Source organism: Triturus cristatus, chromosome 6 (assembly GCF_964204655.1).
Source record: "Triturus cristatus chromosome 6, aTriCri1.1, whole genome shotgun sequence".
NCBI lineage: Eukaryota > Metazoa > Chordata > Amphibia > Caudata > Salamandridae > Triturus > Triturus cristatus.
The window spans coordinates 1,912,704,188-1,912,720,095 of NC_140589.1; the positions used below are offsets into that span (position 1 = coordinate 1,912,704,188).

Genomic DNA, 15,908 nt, shown 5'->3' on the forward strand with positions numbered 1-15,908 from the left:
CTCCGTCACACCTCAGAGCATCGTCTGTGCCTTCTAAAGTTGAGGTGCATTGCCTCTGTCACACCTCAGAGCATCGTCTGTGCCTTCTAAAGTTGAAGTGCGATGCCACTGTCACACCTCAGAGCCTCGTCTGGGCCTTCTAAAGTTGAAGTGCGATGCCTCTGCCACACCTCAGAGCCTCGTCTGTGCCTCTCAAAGTTGAGGTACGATGCCTCCGTCACACCTCAGAGCATCGTCTGTGCCTTCTAAAGTTGAGGTACGATGCCTCCGTCACACCTCAGAGCCTTGTCTGTGCCTTCCAAAGTTGAGGTGTGATGCCTCTGTCACACCTCAGAGCCTCGTCTGGGCCTTCTAAAGTTGAAGTGCGATGCCTCTGCCACACCTCAGAGCCTCGTCTGGGCCTTCTAAAGTTGAGGTGCGATGCCTCCGTCACACCTCAGAACCTCGTCTGGGCCTCCCAAAGTTGAGGTGGGATGTCTCTGCCACACCTCAGAGCCTCGTCTGGGCCTCCTAAAGTTGAGGTGCAATGCCTCCACCACACCTCAGAGCCTCGTCTGGGCCTCCCAAAGTTGAGGTGCGAAGCTTCTGTCACACCTCAGAGCCTCGTCTGTGCCTCCCAAAGTTGAGGTGCGATGCCTCCACCACACCTCAGAGCCTCGTCTGGGCCTCCTAAAGTTGAGGTGCGATGCCTCCGCCACACCTCAGACCCTCGTCTGGGCCTCCCAAAGTTGAGGTGCGATGCCTCCGTCACACCTCAGAGCCTTGTCTGCGCCTTCAAAGTTGAGGTGCGATGCCTCTGCCACACCTCAGAGCCTCGTCTGTGCCTCCCAAAGTTGAGGTGCGATGTCTCCGTCACACCTCAGAGCCTCGTCTGGGCCTCCTAAAGTTGAGGTGCGATGCCTCCGCCACACCTCAGACCCTCGTCTGGGCCTCCCAAAGTTGAGGTGCGATGCCTCCGTCACACCTCAGAGCCTTGTCTGCGCCTTCAAAGTTGAGGTGCGATGCCTCCGTCACACCTCAGAGCCTCGTCTGTGCCTCCCAAAGTTGAGGTGCGATGCCTCCGCCACACCTCAGAGCCTCGTCTGTGCCTCCTAAAGTTGAGGTGCGATGCCTCCGTCACACCTCAGAGCCTCGTCTGTGCCTCCCAAAGTTGAGGTGCGATGCCTCCGTCACACCTCAGAGCCTCGTCTGGGCCTCCCAAAGTTGAGGTGCGATGCCTCCGTCACACCTCAGAGCCTCGTCTGTGCCTCCCAAAGTTGAGGTGCGATGCGTCCGTCACACCTCAGAGCCTCGTCTGGGCCTCCCAAAGTTCCGTGTAGGTAAAGTCAGCCTACCAGTGACCCCTAACGAGGGAAGAGAAGCCCCCCCCCCCACCCTTTCCACCGCTGCCAGATAAAGGCAGAGCTAAAGCATGTGTCAGCAGCGGCTCTATGGCACCCCCCATCAGCAGGCACTCGACTCAGGGACCCCGAGTGTTACCTTCTGCCTGGGGGGCCACAGCAGCGGCTCACGGCCCAGCTCGGACCCCCGGCTCCTAACTGGCCGCCCGGCCCCTCCCCCAGGAACGGGGGCCCCAGCAAGGATGAAGGCTCTATTCACTCCCATTGTGGACTCCTGTCTACTCCTCATGTGACCTTTGTTTTCGCTGCTGCTCTAATCCTGTCTCGCGCCTTACATATATCTCTAAGGAGCGTCACCAACATACAAAACCCGCCTTCTCTGGCTGCACTGAGCAGTGGCATAACGAAAGTTTAAGGGCCCCCCTGCAATGTACACAGAGGGGGCCCGCTCCGGATTTAATCCGGAGCGCGCAGGGTTGAGTACTGTGCTGAGGGGGCCCCCTGCAGCTCGGCCCCCCTCGCCGCGGGGGATGCGGGGGCCTGTGTTAAACATCAACTCTCTGTCCTTCAGCTGGGGGTGACAGGAGGGTGTTCAGGAACTGTGCCCGGCTGACAACACCCAGCCCCCCCCCCCACCATGACTCACTGCTGACGTCACTGGTAATGGCGGGGGTAGATGGCAGACACTCCGATTATTTTCACCCGGCAGTGCTGCGTGAAGTGAGCGCGCCGTGAGATCTGCTGTGGCAGACACAGGCTGGCGAGTTATTTTCACCCCGAAGTGCTGCCTGAGGTGAGCGCGCCGTGTGATCTGCTGAAGGTGAGTTGTGGGGTGGCAGATACAGACTGCCGAGTTATTTTCACCCCGGAGTGCTGCCTGAGGTGAGCGCGCCGTGTGCTGTAGGGGAGTTGTGGGGGTGGCAGGCACAGACCCTCCAATTATCATGTTTAAGTACTGTGTGAACTGAGTGCGCCGTGTGATCTGCTGCAGGTGAGTTGTGGGTGGCAGACACACACTCGCATTACTTTCACCCGGAGGTGCTGTGTTTGTACTTCCTGCAGTTTGCAGCTGCGTGTTCCTAGCCGAAGTGTAATGTTTGAAGTAATAGACGTGGGCACCGGGCACCTAAAGACTGTTATAATTGCAGTTAAAGAGACAGTACGAGAGCAGGACCTGCTTTGTTTTTAACCCTCCTGTCCAGTCCAGGCCCTTGTCTCTGATCCGGTGCTAGTAACGCCTAGACATGAGTTCAGTCCAAGTGTGTCATTAAACAGTGACATTACCAATCTTACATAGCTGTCTAGGAACAATGTAATTTACAAAATATCACCGCTCAGACTGCCACTCCTTGGGAACTTGAGCTGAAATGGAAAAGAGGCCCCCAGAGCCAGGCGGGCAACTAGAGCCAAATTTCGGGGGGGGGGGCTAAGTCTTCCAGCCATAGGCAGAGTGGCTGTAAGAAGGGGTGACAACACAACAAAAGCCTCATTAACGAGTAAATGGTCTTTTAAAGACCTTGAAGTCCTCGGGTGCGGCTGCAATTAGACGGACGCCAGCCCGCGAGGCTGTCTCAGCCGGGCTGACACACATGAGGGAGGGGAGCTGAAGCCCGGTGAGCCCAATGGGTGTTGCGCGCCTGCCCAGAGCCACCAAAGAGTGTGGCCCCTGGTATACCACGTGATGAAGTTGGGGGCAGTGTCCCTGGTTTACAACTAGTGGTCGAAGGGAGGGGTCTGAGGGGCACGACATGCCCATGCTTTTGGCATTGTAGAAAGCCAGCTCCCCAACTTTTGGTGGCAGCACAACCGCCCCGGTATGTTTAATTCCATGAGTTGAATGTAAGTCAGGGAGTCTCGTGCTGACACCGAGGGAACCGTCCCGGCATGTCTAATTCCAAGAGTTGAATGTAAGTCAGGGAGTCTCCTGTGCTGACACCGAGGGAACCGTCCCGGTATGTCTAATTCCAAGAGTTGAATGTAAGTCAGGGAGTCTCGTGCTGACACCGAGGGAACCGCCCCGGTATGTTTAATTCCAAGAGTTGAATGTAAGTCAGGGAGTCTCCTGTGCTGACACCGAGGGAACCGCCCGGTATGTCTAATTCCAAGAGTTGAATGTAAGTCAGGGAGTCTCCTGTGCTGACACCGAGGGAACCGTCCCGGTATGTCTAATTCCAAGAGTTAAATGTAAGTCAGGGAGTCTCCTGTGCTGACACCGAGGGAACCGTCCCGGTATGTCTAATTCCAAGAGTTAAATGTAAGTCAGGGAGTCTCCTGTGCTGACACCGAGGGAACCGTCCCGGTATGTTTAATTCCAAGAGTTGAATGTAAGTCAGGGAGTCTCCTGTGCTGACACCGAGGGAACCGTCCCGGTATGTCTAATTCCAAGAGTTGAATGTAAGTCAGGGAGTCTCCTGTGCTGACACCGAGGGAGGGACAGGCCGCTAAAGAAGCCCTTTCTCCGGAATGCCTGCTGCCTGGAATACATGCCAATGTGCACAATGTGTTCATCTGCGAAGCCTGGAAGCCAGTATTGGCTTTAATTAATGGACCCACTCGAGGCTTCTCGATGACGCACATTTATTCTTTCTGAGAGACATTGTGAAGAAGCTCCTAGCTACGCCGTGAAGTGTGTGCTTTTAACAAATAGTTATAAAAACATTTGCACTACGTACAGTCTGGGTATTACTTAAATCTATATTTTGAAAGCACTTTTTTATTTTAAGGTTTTGAATTGATTAACGGAATGTTGGTTAAACAGGAAATCCCACCAGAATTATGCGGAACGGTCATGGCGATGAAAGCCCCATGAGTCTCTGAAATGTTTATTTTTATTTTTAAATACCACTGTGTTGTGCAATAAAAACATCCAAGCTCGCAGAATGTATGTGAACGTGTACTCTATATTTTCTATAGCAGGGATCATGGGTGTCTCAATAACGGTATTTAGAGCCACTGCGCTCATTGATGTAGTCGCACATTACAGGAGTACAGAGGGCACATCCCATAATACCACAGTACCCGAGCCAGTTTACTGCCCCCAAGGGCAGCAGCCAGTGCTTACTGGTTCAAACTGCACCTTCCCATGCCCCCTCACCCACCCCAGCCCATGGCACCTTCATTGTGCCTGCGGTTTACCTTGAACAACTGTAACCTCTTAAATCCTGGTTTAACTTATTTTAAATCGGATGGACATGGAATGTCCTGTGACCATTGTTGAGGGATGAGCGGCATCCTTGCGCCCTTTGACCCTTTCCTTCATAAATTATGACCCTCGCCACCGCTCATCAGTGGCTGCAAATAACATATTCCACTCGGTGCATATAGAAAACACGTGTGAGCCTGGGCTGCCTTTGCCTTGTAATGACTCCCCAGAATGAAGAGAGGGGCATTCATTGAATATAAAACCAGCCGACGAGTCCAGGCAATCAGAAATCAAACTTCATGGCAGTCCTGTGAGCGCTGCACATGAGAGTTCTGCTGATCTGTTTGGGGAGCATCTGGTGTAGGGCTAATAATCCCCTTTACCGCATGTTCCCACATATTTCACAGCTGAAAGGTGAGTTATGGCTCTGTCCATCACCCCCACCACACACACGTTGGATCTGCATAAAACCTGAAATCCCGGCACTAGGGTGTCACTTGCTGACTGCAGCCACATTTGATGCATATTAAACAAATTATGGCAAAGTTAAAAACATCTGAATATTTTATTACCCCCTTCAAGCTTTCTGAGTAAAGTTCTATATTATTGCCTTGTTTGCGGTTTATGCCTTTAGCGGTCTATTGTTTAGCGTGCCCATGTCATGTTACTGGCGCTTGTTTAACGTGCCCGTGTCATGTTACTGGCGCTTGTTTAGCGTGCCCATGTTATGGTACTGGTGCTTGTGTAGTGTGCCCATGTTATGTTACTGGCGCTTCTTTAGCGTGCCCATGTCATGTTACTGGCGCTTGTGTAGTGTGCCCATGTTACTGGCGCTTGTGTAGTGTGCCCATGTTACTGGCGCTTGTGTAGTGTGCCCATGTCATGTTACTGGATCTTGTGTAGTGTGCCCATGTTACTGGTGCTTGTGTAGCGTGCCCATGTTATCTTACTGGCGCTTGTGTAGTGTGCACATGTTATAGTACTGCGCTTGTGTAGAGTGCCCATGTTACTGGCGCTTGTGTAGAGTGCCCATGTTATGTTACTGTTACAACAAACAAATGATGGACGGAATGCTGACAATGCAGACATTCTCCCCCAGTCAAGAGATCTGGGTTAAATCCATCGTTCTTTTGCCCACTGAATCAAGACTGATTTGCATATGGCTGGGTCCAAACTGGAATGGCATGGTGAGCAAAAAAACGAAGGATTTAGGCCCAGATCTTAGTACTGGGGTGAATGTATGACATTATTCGGCATTCTGCCCATCAGTAGTTCTTTTTGCATTTGTCACCCCGAGTGGGACGGGTATACTCAGACGTGAGTCCCGTGCTCTCCATGCCACTGGAATCAAGCTATCCTGGCTGAAGAGGGGTGAAACCCCGAAACCGGTCCTAGGATGCTTGTTTCCAGTCCAGGGAGGACCTAACCTAGAAGTTCGGGCTTGACTGTTCCCATTGGGCACAGGGTCAAGACTGATTTGCATATGGCTGGGTCCAAACTGGAATGACATGGTGAGTAAAAAGACGATGGATTTAGGTCCAGATCTCTGTACTGTGGTGAATGTATGACATTTTTCTGCATTCTGTCCATCAATAGTTCTTTTTGCATTTGTCACCCCGAGTGGGACGGGCATGCTCAGACGTGAGTCTCGTGCTCTCCATGCCACTGGAATCAAGCTATCCTGGCTGAAGAGGGGTGAAACCCTGAAACCGGTCCTAGGATGCTTGTTTCCAGTTCATGGAGGACCTAGCCTGGCAGTTCGGGCTGGTCTGTTCCCATTGGGCACAGGGTCAAGACTGATTTGCATATGGCTGGGTCCAAACTGGAATGGCATGGTGAGCAAAAAAAACGAAGGATTTAGGCCCAGATCTTAGTGCTGGGGTGAATGTATGACATTATTCGGCATTCTGCCCATTAGTAGTTCTTTTTGCATTTGTCACCCCGAGTGGGAAGGGTATGCCCAGACGTGGGTCCCTTGCTTTCCATGCCACTGGAATCAAGCTATCCTGGCTGAAGAGGGGTGAAACCCCGAAACCGGTCCTAGGATGCTTGTTTCCAGTCCAGGGAGGACCTGGCTTGGCAGTTCGGGCTGGACTGTTCCCATGAGGCACAGGGTCAAGACTGATTTGCATATGGCTGGGTTCAAAATGGAACGGCATGGTGAGCAAAAAAACGATGGATTTAGGCCCAGATCTCTGTACTGGGGTGAATGTATGACATTGTTCTGCATTCTGTCCATCAATTGTTGTTTTTGCACATGTTACGTTACTGGCGCTTGTGTAGTGTGCCCATGTTACTGGCGCTTGTGTAGTGTGTGTACATAAAGAAGGAGGGGGGGGGACCGGGAGCTAGTTATGGTCCAGTGTCTGTGCTCCGTATTATATCTATAGTATTTAAATGGAGACACTGTTCCTAGAGAGACAGAGAGAGATATATAAATGAATGAAGCGAGAAACCTAGGCTGATATTAGGCCCAACTACCTAAGGATTAAGTGGGGGGGGGGGGGGGACCCAAACCACATACCCGCATGCACCAAACGGCGTTTTCTCTAAAAGATCTCCGCTAAAGTGACCCTTCGGGGGACCCGTAGGGCATTGCAGCGCCGGCCCGACGAGGAGCAAACGCCCAATGATGAAGCATGACATCCTTCGGGGTGTGTGAGGGCAACAAGAGAAACTAAGGAATGCCCCCCCCCCCCCCACTTAATCCTTAGGTAGTTGGGCCTAATATCAGCCTAGGTTTCTCGCTTCATTCATTTATATATCTCTCTCTGTCTCTCTAGGAACAGTGTCTCCATTTAAATACTATAGCTTGTGTAGTGTGCCCATGTTACTGGTGCTTGTGTAGCGTGCCCATGTTAAGTTACTGGCGCTTGTGTAGCGTGCCCATGTCATGTTACTGGTGCTTGTGTAGCGTGCCCATGTCATGTTACTGGTGCTTGTGTAGTGTGCCCATGTTACTGGCGCTTGTGTAGTGTGCCCATGTTATGGCGCTTGTGTACTGTGCCCATGTCATGTTCCTGGTGTTTGTGTAACCATGTTATGTTACTGGCGCTTGTGTAGTGTGCTCATGTTACTGGCGCTTGTGTAGCGTGCCCATGTCATGTTACTGGCGCTTGTGTAGTGTGCCCATGTTATGTTACTGGCGCTTGTGTACTGTGCCCATGTTATGTTACTGGTGCTTGTGTAGTGTGCCCATGTTACTGGCGCTTGTGTAGTGTACCCATGTTACGTTACTGGCGCTTCTGTAGTGTGCCCATGTTATGTTACTGCTGCTTGTGTAGTGTGCCCATGTTATGTTACTGGCGCTTGTGTGGTGTGCCCATGTTATGTTACTGGTGCTTGTGTACTGTGCGCATGTCATGTTACTGGCGCTTGTGTAGTATGCCCATGTCATGTTACTGGTGCTTGTTTAGTGTGCCCATGTCATGTTACTGGCGCTTGTGTAGTGTGCCCATGTCATGTTACTGGCGCTTGTGTAGTGTGCTCATGTTATGGTACTGGCGCTTGTGTAGTGTGCCCATGTTATGTTACTGGCCCTTGTGTAGCGTTCCCATGTTATGTTACTGGCGCTTGTGTAGTGTGCCCATGTCATGTTACTGGCGCTTGTGTAGTATGCCCATGTCATGTTACTGGCGCTTGTGTAGTGTGCCCATGTTATGTTACTGGCGCTTGTGTAGTGTGCCCATGTCATGTTACTGGCGCTTGTGTAGTGTGCCCATGTCATGTTACTGGCGCTTGTGTAGTGTGCCCATGTCATGTTACTGGTACTTGTGTAGTGTGCGCATGTCATGTTACTGGCGCTTGTGTAGTGTGCCCATGTCATGTTACTGGCGCTTGTGTAGTGTGCCCATGTCATGTTACTGGTACTTGTGTAGCGTGCCCATGTTATGTTACTGGCGCTTGCGTAGTGTGCCCATGTTATGTTACTGGCGCTTGTGTAGTGTGCCCATGTCATGTTACTGGCGCTTGTGTAGTGTGCCCATGTTATGTTACTGGCGCTTGTGTGGTGTGCCCATGTTATGTTACTGGCCCTTGTGTAGCGTGCCCATGTTATGTTACTGGCGCTTGTGTAGTGTGCCCATGTCATGTTACTGGCGCTTGTGTAGTGTGCCCATGTTATGTTACTGGCGCTTGTGTGGTGTGCCCATGTTATGTTACTGGCGCTTGTGTAGTGTGCCCATGTCATGTTACTGGCGCTTGTGTAGTGTGCGCATGTCATGTTACTGGCGCTTGTGTAGTGTGCCCATGTCATGTTACTGGTGCTTGTGTAGTGTGCGCATGTCATGTTACTGGCGCTTGTGTAGTATGCCCATGTCATGTTACTGGCGCTTGTGTAGTGTGCCCATGTTATGTTACTGGCGCTTGTGTAGTGTGCCCATGTTATGGTACTGGCGCTTGTGTAGCGTGCCCATGTTATGTTACTGGCGCTTGTGTAGTGTGCCCATGTTATGTTACTGGCCCTTGTGTGGCGTGCCCATGTTATGTTACTGGCGCTTGTGTAGTGTGCCCATGTTATGTTACTGGCGCTTGTGTTGTGTGCCCATGTTATGTTACTGGCCCTTGTGTAGCGTGCCCATGTTATGTTACTGGCGCTTGTGTAGTGTGCCCATGTCATGTTACTGGCGCTTGGGTAGTGTGCCCATGTTATGTTACTGGCGGTTGTGTGGCGTGCCCATGTCATGTTACTGGCGCTTGTGTGGCGTGCCCATGTCATGTTACTGGCGCTTGTGTAGTGTGCCCATGTTATGTTACTGGCGCTTGTGTAGTGTGCCCATGTCATGTTACTGGCGCTTGTGTAGTGTGCCCATGTTATGTTACTGGCGCTTGTGTAGCGTGCACATGTCATGTTACTGGCGCTTGTGTAGTGTGCCCATGTCATGTTACTGGTGCTTGTGTAGTGTGCCCATGTCATGTTACTGGCGCTTGTGTAGTGTGCCCATGTCATGTTACTGGTGCTTGTGTAGTGTGCGCATGTCATGTTACTGGCGCTTGTGTAGTATGCCCATGTCATGTTACTGGCGCTTGTGTAGTGTGCCCATGTTATGTTACTGGCGCTTGTGTAGTGTGCCCATGTCATGTTACTGGCGCTTGTGTAGTGTGCCCATGTCATGTTACTGGCGCTTGTGTAGTGTGCCCATGTCATGTTACTGGTACTTGTGTAGTGTGCGCATGTCATGTTACTGGCGCTTGTGTAGTATGCCCATGTCATGTTACTGGCGCTTGTGTAGTGTGCCCATGTCATGTTACTGGCGCTTGTGTAGTATGCCCATGTTATGTTACTGGCGCTTGTGTAGTGTGCCCATGTTATGTTACTGGCGCTTGTGTAGCGTGCCCATGTTATGTTACTGGCGCTTGTGTAGCGTGCCCATGTTATGTTACTGGTGCTTGTGTACTGTGCGCATGTCATGTTACTGGCGCTTGTGTAGTATGCCCATGTCATGTTACTGGTGCTTGTGTAGTGTGCCCATGTCATGTTACTGGCGCTTGTGTAGTGTGCCCATGTTATGTTACTGGCCCTTGTGTAGCGTTCCCATGTTATGTTACTGGCGCTTGTGTAGTGTGCCCATGTCATGTTACTGGCGCTTGTGTAGTGTGCCCATGTCATGTTACTGGCGCTTGTGTAGTGTGCCCATGTTATGTTACTGGCGCTTGTGTAGCGTGCTCATGTTATGGTACTGGCGCTTGTGTAGTGTGCTCATGTTATGTTACTGGCGCTTGTGTAGTGTGCCCATGTTACTGGCGCTTGTGTAGTGTGCCCATGTTACTGGTGCTTGTGTAGCGTGCCCATGGTATGTTACTGGCGCTTGTGTAGTGTGCCCATGTTACTGGTGCTTGTGTAGCGTGCCCATGTTAAGTTACTGGCGCTTGTGTAGCGTGCCCATGTCATGTTACTGGTGCTTGTGTAGCGTGCCCATGTCATGTTACTGGTGCTTGTGTAGTGTGCCCATGTTACTGGTGCTTGTGTAGCGTGCCCATGTTATGGCGCTTGTGTACTGTGCCCATGTCATGTTACTGGTGTTTGTGTAACCATGTCATGTTACTGGCGCTTGTGTAGTGTGCTCATGTTACTGGCTCTTGTGTAGCGCGCCCATGTCATGTTACTGACGCTTGTGTAGCGCGCCCATGTCATGTTACTGGTGCTTGTGTAGTGTACCCATGTTACTGGAGCTTGTGTAGTGTGCCCATGTCATGTTACTGGCGCTTGTGTAGTGTGCCCATGTTATGTTACTGCCGCTTGTGTACTGTGCCCATGTTATGTTACTGGTGCTTGTGTAGTGTGCCCATGTTACTGGCGCTTGTGTAGTATGCCCATGTCATGTTACTGGCGCTTGTGTAGCGTGCCCATGTCATGTTACTGGTGCTTGTGTAGCGTGCCCATGTCATGTTACTGGTGCTTGTGTAGTGTGCCCATGTTACTGGCGCTTGTGTAGTGTGCCCATGTTATGGCGCTTGTGTACTGTGCCCATGTCATGTTCCTGGTGTTTGTGTAACCATGTTATGTTACTGGCGCTTGTGTAGTGTGCTCATGTTACTGGCGCTTGTGTAGCGTGCCCATGTCATGTTACTGGCGCTTGTGTAGTGTGCCCATGTTATGTTACTGGCGCTTGTGTACTGTGCCCATGTTATGTTACTGGTGCTTGTGTAGTGTGCCCATGTTACTGGCGCTTGTGTAGTGTACCCATGTTACGTTACTGGCGCTTCTGTAGTGTGCCCATGTTATGTTACTGCTGCTTGTGTAGTGTGCCCATGTTATGTTACTGGCGCTTGTGTGGTGTGCCCATGTTATGTTACTGGTGCTTGTGTACTGTGCGCATGTCATGTTACTGGCGCTTGTGTAGTATGCCCATGTCATGTTACTGGTGCTTGTTTAGTGTGCCCATGTCATGTTACTGGCGCTTGTGTAGTGTGCCCATGTCATGTTACTGGCGCTTGTGTAGTGTGCTCATGTTATGGTACTGGCGCTTGTGTAGTGTGCCCATGTTATGTTACTGGCCCTTGTGTAGCGTTCCCATGTTATGTTACTGGCGCTTGTGTAGTGTGCCCATGTCATGTTACTGGCGCTTGTGTAGTATGCCCATGTCATGTTACTGGCGCTTGTGTAGTGTGCCCATGTTATGTTACTGGCGCTTGTGTAGTGTGCCCATGTCATGTTACTGGCGCTTGTGTAGTGTGCCCATGTCATGTTACTGGCGCTTGTGTAGTGTGCCCATGTCATGTTACTGGTACTTGTGTAGTGTGCGCATGTCATGTTACTGGCGCTTGTGTAGTGTGCCCATGTCATGTTACTGGCGCTTGTGTAGTGTGCCCATGTCATGTTACTGGTACTTGTGTAGCGTGCCCATGTTATGTTACTGGCGCTTGCGTAGTGTGCCCATGTTATGTTACTGGCGCTTGTGTAGTGTGCCCATGTCATGTTACTGGCGCTTGTGTAGTGTGCCCATGTTATGTTACTGGCGCTTGTGTGGTGTGCCCATGTTATGTTACTGGCCCTTGTGTAGCGCGCCCATGTTATGTTACTGGCGCTTGTGTAGTGTGCCCATGTCATGTTACTGGCGCTTGTGTAGTGTGCCCATGTTATGTTACTGGCGCTTGTGTGGTGTGCCCATGTTATGTTACTGGCGCTTGTGTAGTGTGCCCATGTCATGTTACTGGCGCTTGTGTAGTGTGCGCATGTCATGTTACTGGCGCTTGTGTAGTGTGCCCATGTCATGTTACTGGTGCTTGTGTAGTGTGCGCATGTCATGTTACTGGCGCTTGTGTAGTATGCCCATGTCATGTTACTGGCGCTTGTGTAGTGTGCCCATGTTATGTTACTGGCGCTTGTGTAGTGTGCCCATGTTATGGTACTGGCGCTTGTGTAGCGTGCCCATGTTATGTTACTGGCGCTTGTGTAGTGTGCCCATGTTATGTTACTGGCCCTTGTGTGGCGTGCCCATGTTATGTTACTGGCGCTTGTGTAGTGTGCCCATGTTATGTTACTGGCGCTTGTGTTGTGTGCCCATGTTATGTTACTGGCCCTTGTGTAGCGTGCCCATGTTATGTTACTGGCGCTTGTGTAGTGTGCCCATGTCATGTTACTGGCGCTTGGGTAGTGTGCCCATGTTATGTTACTGGCGCTTGTGTGGCGTGCCCATGTCATGTTACTGGCGCTTGTGTGGCGTGCCCATGTCATGTTACTGGCGCTTGTGTAGTGTGCCCATGTTATGTTACTGGCGCTTGTGTAGTGTGCCCATGTCATGTTACTGGCGCTTGTGTAGTGTGCCCATGTTATGTTACTGGCGCTTGTGTAGCGTGCACATGTCATGTTACTGGCGCTTGTGTAGTGTGCCCATGTCATGTTACTGGTGCTTGTGTAGTGTGCCCATGTCATGTTACTGGCGCTTGTGTAGTGTGCCCATGTCATGTAACTGGTGCTTGTGTAGTGTGCGCATGTCATGTTACTGGCGCTTGTGTAGTATGCCCATGTCATGTTACTGGCGCTTGTGTAGTGTGCCCATGTTATGTTACTGGCGCTTGTGTAGTGTGCCCATGTCATGTTACTGGCGCTTGTGTAGTGTGCCCATGTCATGTTACTGGCGCTTGTGTAGTGTGCCCATGTCATGTTACTGGTACTTGTGTAGTGTGCGCATGTCATGTTACTGGCGCTTGTGTAGTATGCCCATGTCATGTTACTGGCGCTTGTGTAGTGTGCCCATGTCATGTTACTGGCGCTTGTGTAGTATGCCCATGTTATGTTACTGGAGCTTGTGTAGTGTGCCCATGTTATGTTACTGGCGCTTGTGTAGCGTGCCCATGTTATGTTACTGGCGCTTGTGTAGCGTGCCCATGGTATGTTACTGGTGCTTGTGTACTGTGCGCATGTCATGTTACTGGCGCTTGTGTAGTATGCCCATGTCATGTTACTGGTGCTTGTGTAGTGTGCCCATGTCATGTTACTGGCGCTTGTGTAGTGTGCCCATGTTATGTTACTGGCCCTTGTGTAGCGTTCCCATGTTATGTTACTGGCGCTTGTGTAGTGTGCCCATGTCATGTTACTGGCGCTTGTGTAGTGTGCCCATGTCATGTTACTGGCGCTTGTGTAGTGTGCCCATGTTATGTTACTGGCGCTTGTGTAGCGTGCTCATGTTATGGTACTGGCGCTTGTGTAGTGTGCTCATGTTATGTTACTGGCGCTTGTGTAGTGTGCCCATGTTACTGGCGCTTGTGTAGTGTGCCCATGTTACTGGTGCTTGTGTAGCGTGCCCATGGTATGTTACTGGCGCTTGTGTAGTGTGCCCATGTTACTGGTGCTTGTGTAGCGTGCCCATGTTAAGTTACTGGCGCTTGTGTAGCGTGCCCATGTCATGTTACTGGTGCTTGTGTAGCGTGCCCATGTCATGTTACTGGTGCTTGTGTAGTGTGCCCATGTTACTGGTGCTTGTGTAGCGTGCCCATGTTATGGCGCTTGTGTACTGTGCCCATGTCATGTTACTGGTGTTTGTGTAACCATGTCATGTTACTGGCGCTTGTGTAGTGTGCTCATGTTACTGGCTCTTGTGTAGCGCGCCCATGTCATGTTACTGACGCTTGTGTAGCGCGCCCATGTCATGTTACTGGTGCTTGTGTAGTGTGCCCATGTTACTGGAGCTTGTGTAGTGTGCCCATGTCATGTTACTGGCGCTTGTGTAGTGTGCCCATGTTATGTTACTGCCGCTTGTGTACTGTGCCCATGTTATGTTACTGGTGCTTGTGTAGTGTGCCCATGTTACTGGCGCTTGTGTAGTGTAGCCATGTTACCTTACTGGCGCTTCTGTAGTGTGCCCATGTTATGTTACTGGTGCTTGTGTACTGTGCCCATGTTATGTTACTGGTGCTTGTGTAGCGTGTGCATGTTATGTTACTGGTGCTTGTGTAGTGTGCCCATGTTACTGGTGCTTGTGTAGTGCGCGCATGTCATGTTACTGGCGCTTGTGTAGTGTGCCCATGTTATGTTACTGGCGCTTGTGTAGTGTGCTCATGTTACTGGTGCTTGTGTAGCGTGCCCATGTTATGTTACTGGCGCTTGTGTAGTGTGCCCATGTTACTGGTGCTTGTGTAGCGTGCCCATGTTAAGTTACTGGCGCTTGTGTAGCGTGCCCATGTCATGTTACTGGTGCTTGTGTAGTGTGCCCATGTTACTGGTGCTTGTGTAGCGTGCCCATGTTAAGTTACTGGCGCTTGTGTACTGTGCCCATGTCATGTTACTGGCGCTTGTGTAGTGTGCCCATGTCATGTTTCTGGCGCTTGTGTAGTATGCCCATGTTATGTTACTGGCGCTTGTATAGTGTGCCCATGTTATGTTACTGGTGCTTGTGTAGCGTGCCCATGTTATGTTACTGGCGCTTGTGTAGCGTGCCCATGTTATGTTACTGGTGCTTGTGTACTGTGCGCATGTCATGTTACTGGCGCTTGTGTAGTATGCCCATGTCATGTTACTGGTGCTTGTTTAGTGTGCCCATGTCATGTTACTGGCGCTTGTGTAGTGTGCCCATGTCATGTTACTGGCGCTTGTGTAGTGTGCTCATGTTATGGTACTGGCGCTTGTGTAGTGTGCCCATGTTATGTTACTGGCCCTTGTGTAGCGTTCCCATGTTATGTTACTGGCGCTTGTGTAGTGTGCCCATGTCATGTTACTGGCGCTTGTGTAGTGTGCCCATGTCATGTTACTGGCGCTTGTGTAGTGTGCCCATGTTATGTTACTGGCGCTTGTGTAGTGTGCCCATGTTACTGGCGCTTGTGTAGTGTGCCCATGTTATGGTACTGGCGCTTGTGTAGTGTGCCCATGTTATGTTACTGGCGCTTGTGTAGCGTGCCCATGTTACTGGCGCTTGTGTAGTGTGCCCATGTTATGTTACTGGCGCTTGTGTAGCGTGCCCATGTTACTGGCGCTTGTGTAGTGTGCCCATGTTATGTTACTGGCGCTTGTGTAGCGTGCTCATGTTATGGTACTGGCGCTTGTGTAGTGTGCTCATGTTATGTTACTGGCGCTTGTGTAGTGTGCCCATGTTACTGGCGCTTGTGTAGTGTGCCCATGTTACTGGTGCTTGTGTAGCGTGCCCATGTTATGTTACTGGCGCTTGTGTAGTGTGCCCATGTTACTGGTGCTTGTGTAGCGTGCCCATGTTAAGTTACTGGCGCTTGTGTAGCGTGCCCATGTCATGTTACTGGTGCTTGTGTAGCGTGCCCATGTCATGTTACTGGTGCTTGTGTAGTGTGCCCATGTTACTGGCGCTTGTGTACTGTGCCCATGTAATGTTACTGGCGCTTGTGTAGTGTGCCTATGTCATGTTACTGGCGCTTCTGTAGTGTGCCCATGTCATGTTACTGGTGCTTGTGTAGTGTGCGCATGTCATGTTACTGGCGCTTGTGTAGTATGCCCATGTCATGTTACTGGCGCTTGTGTA

General features: G+C 51.0%; 1 protein-coding gene across 2 annotated transcripts in view; it reads left to right on the forward strand.

The window, feature by feature from the left end:
- Nucleotides 1-1,779: 1,779 nt before the first annotated feature.
- The window catches only part of LOC146822435 (uncharacterized), a 74,317-nt gene continuing 60,188 nt past the window's right edge, over nt 1,780-15,908 (forward strand). Inside the window, exon 1 of one of the 2 annotated variants that reach the window (XM_085613537.1) lies at nt 1,780-2,160. The gene's annotated coding sequence lies outside the window, so the exon portion shown is untranslated. The remainder of the gene's footprint in view (nt 2,161-15,908) is intronic. The other variant, XM_085613538.1, reaches the window with a different exon arrangement.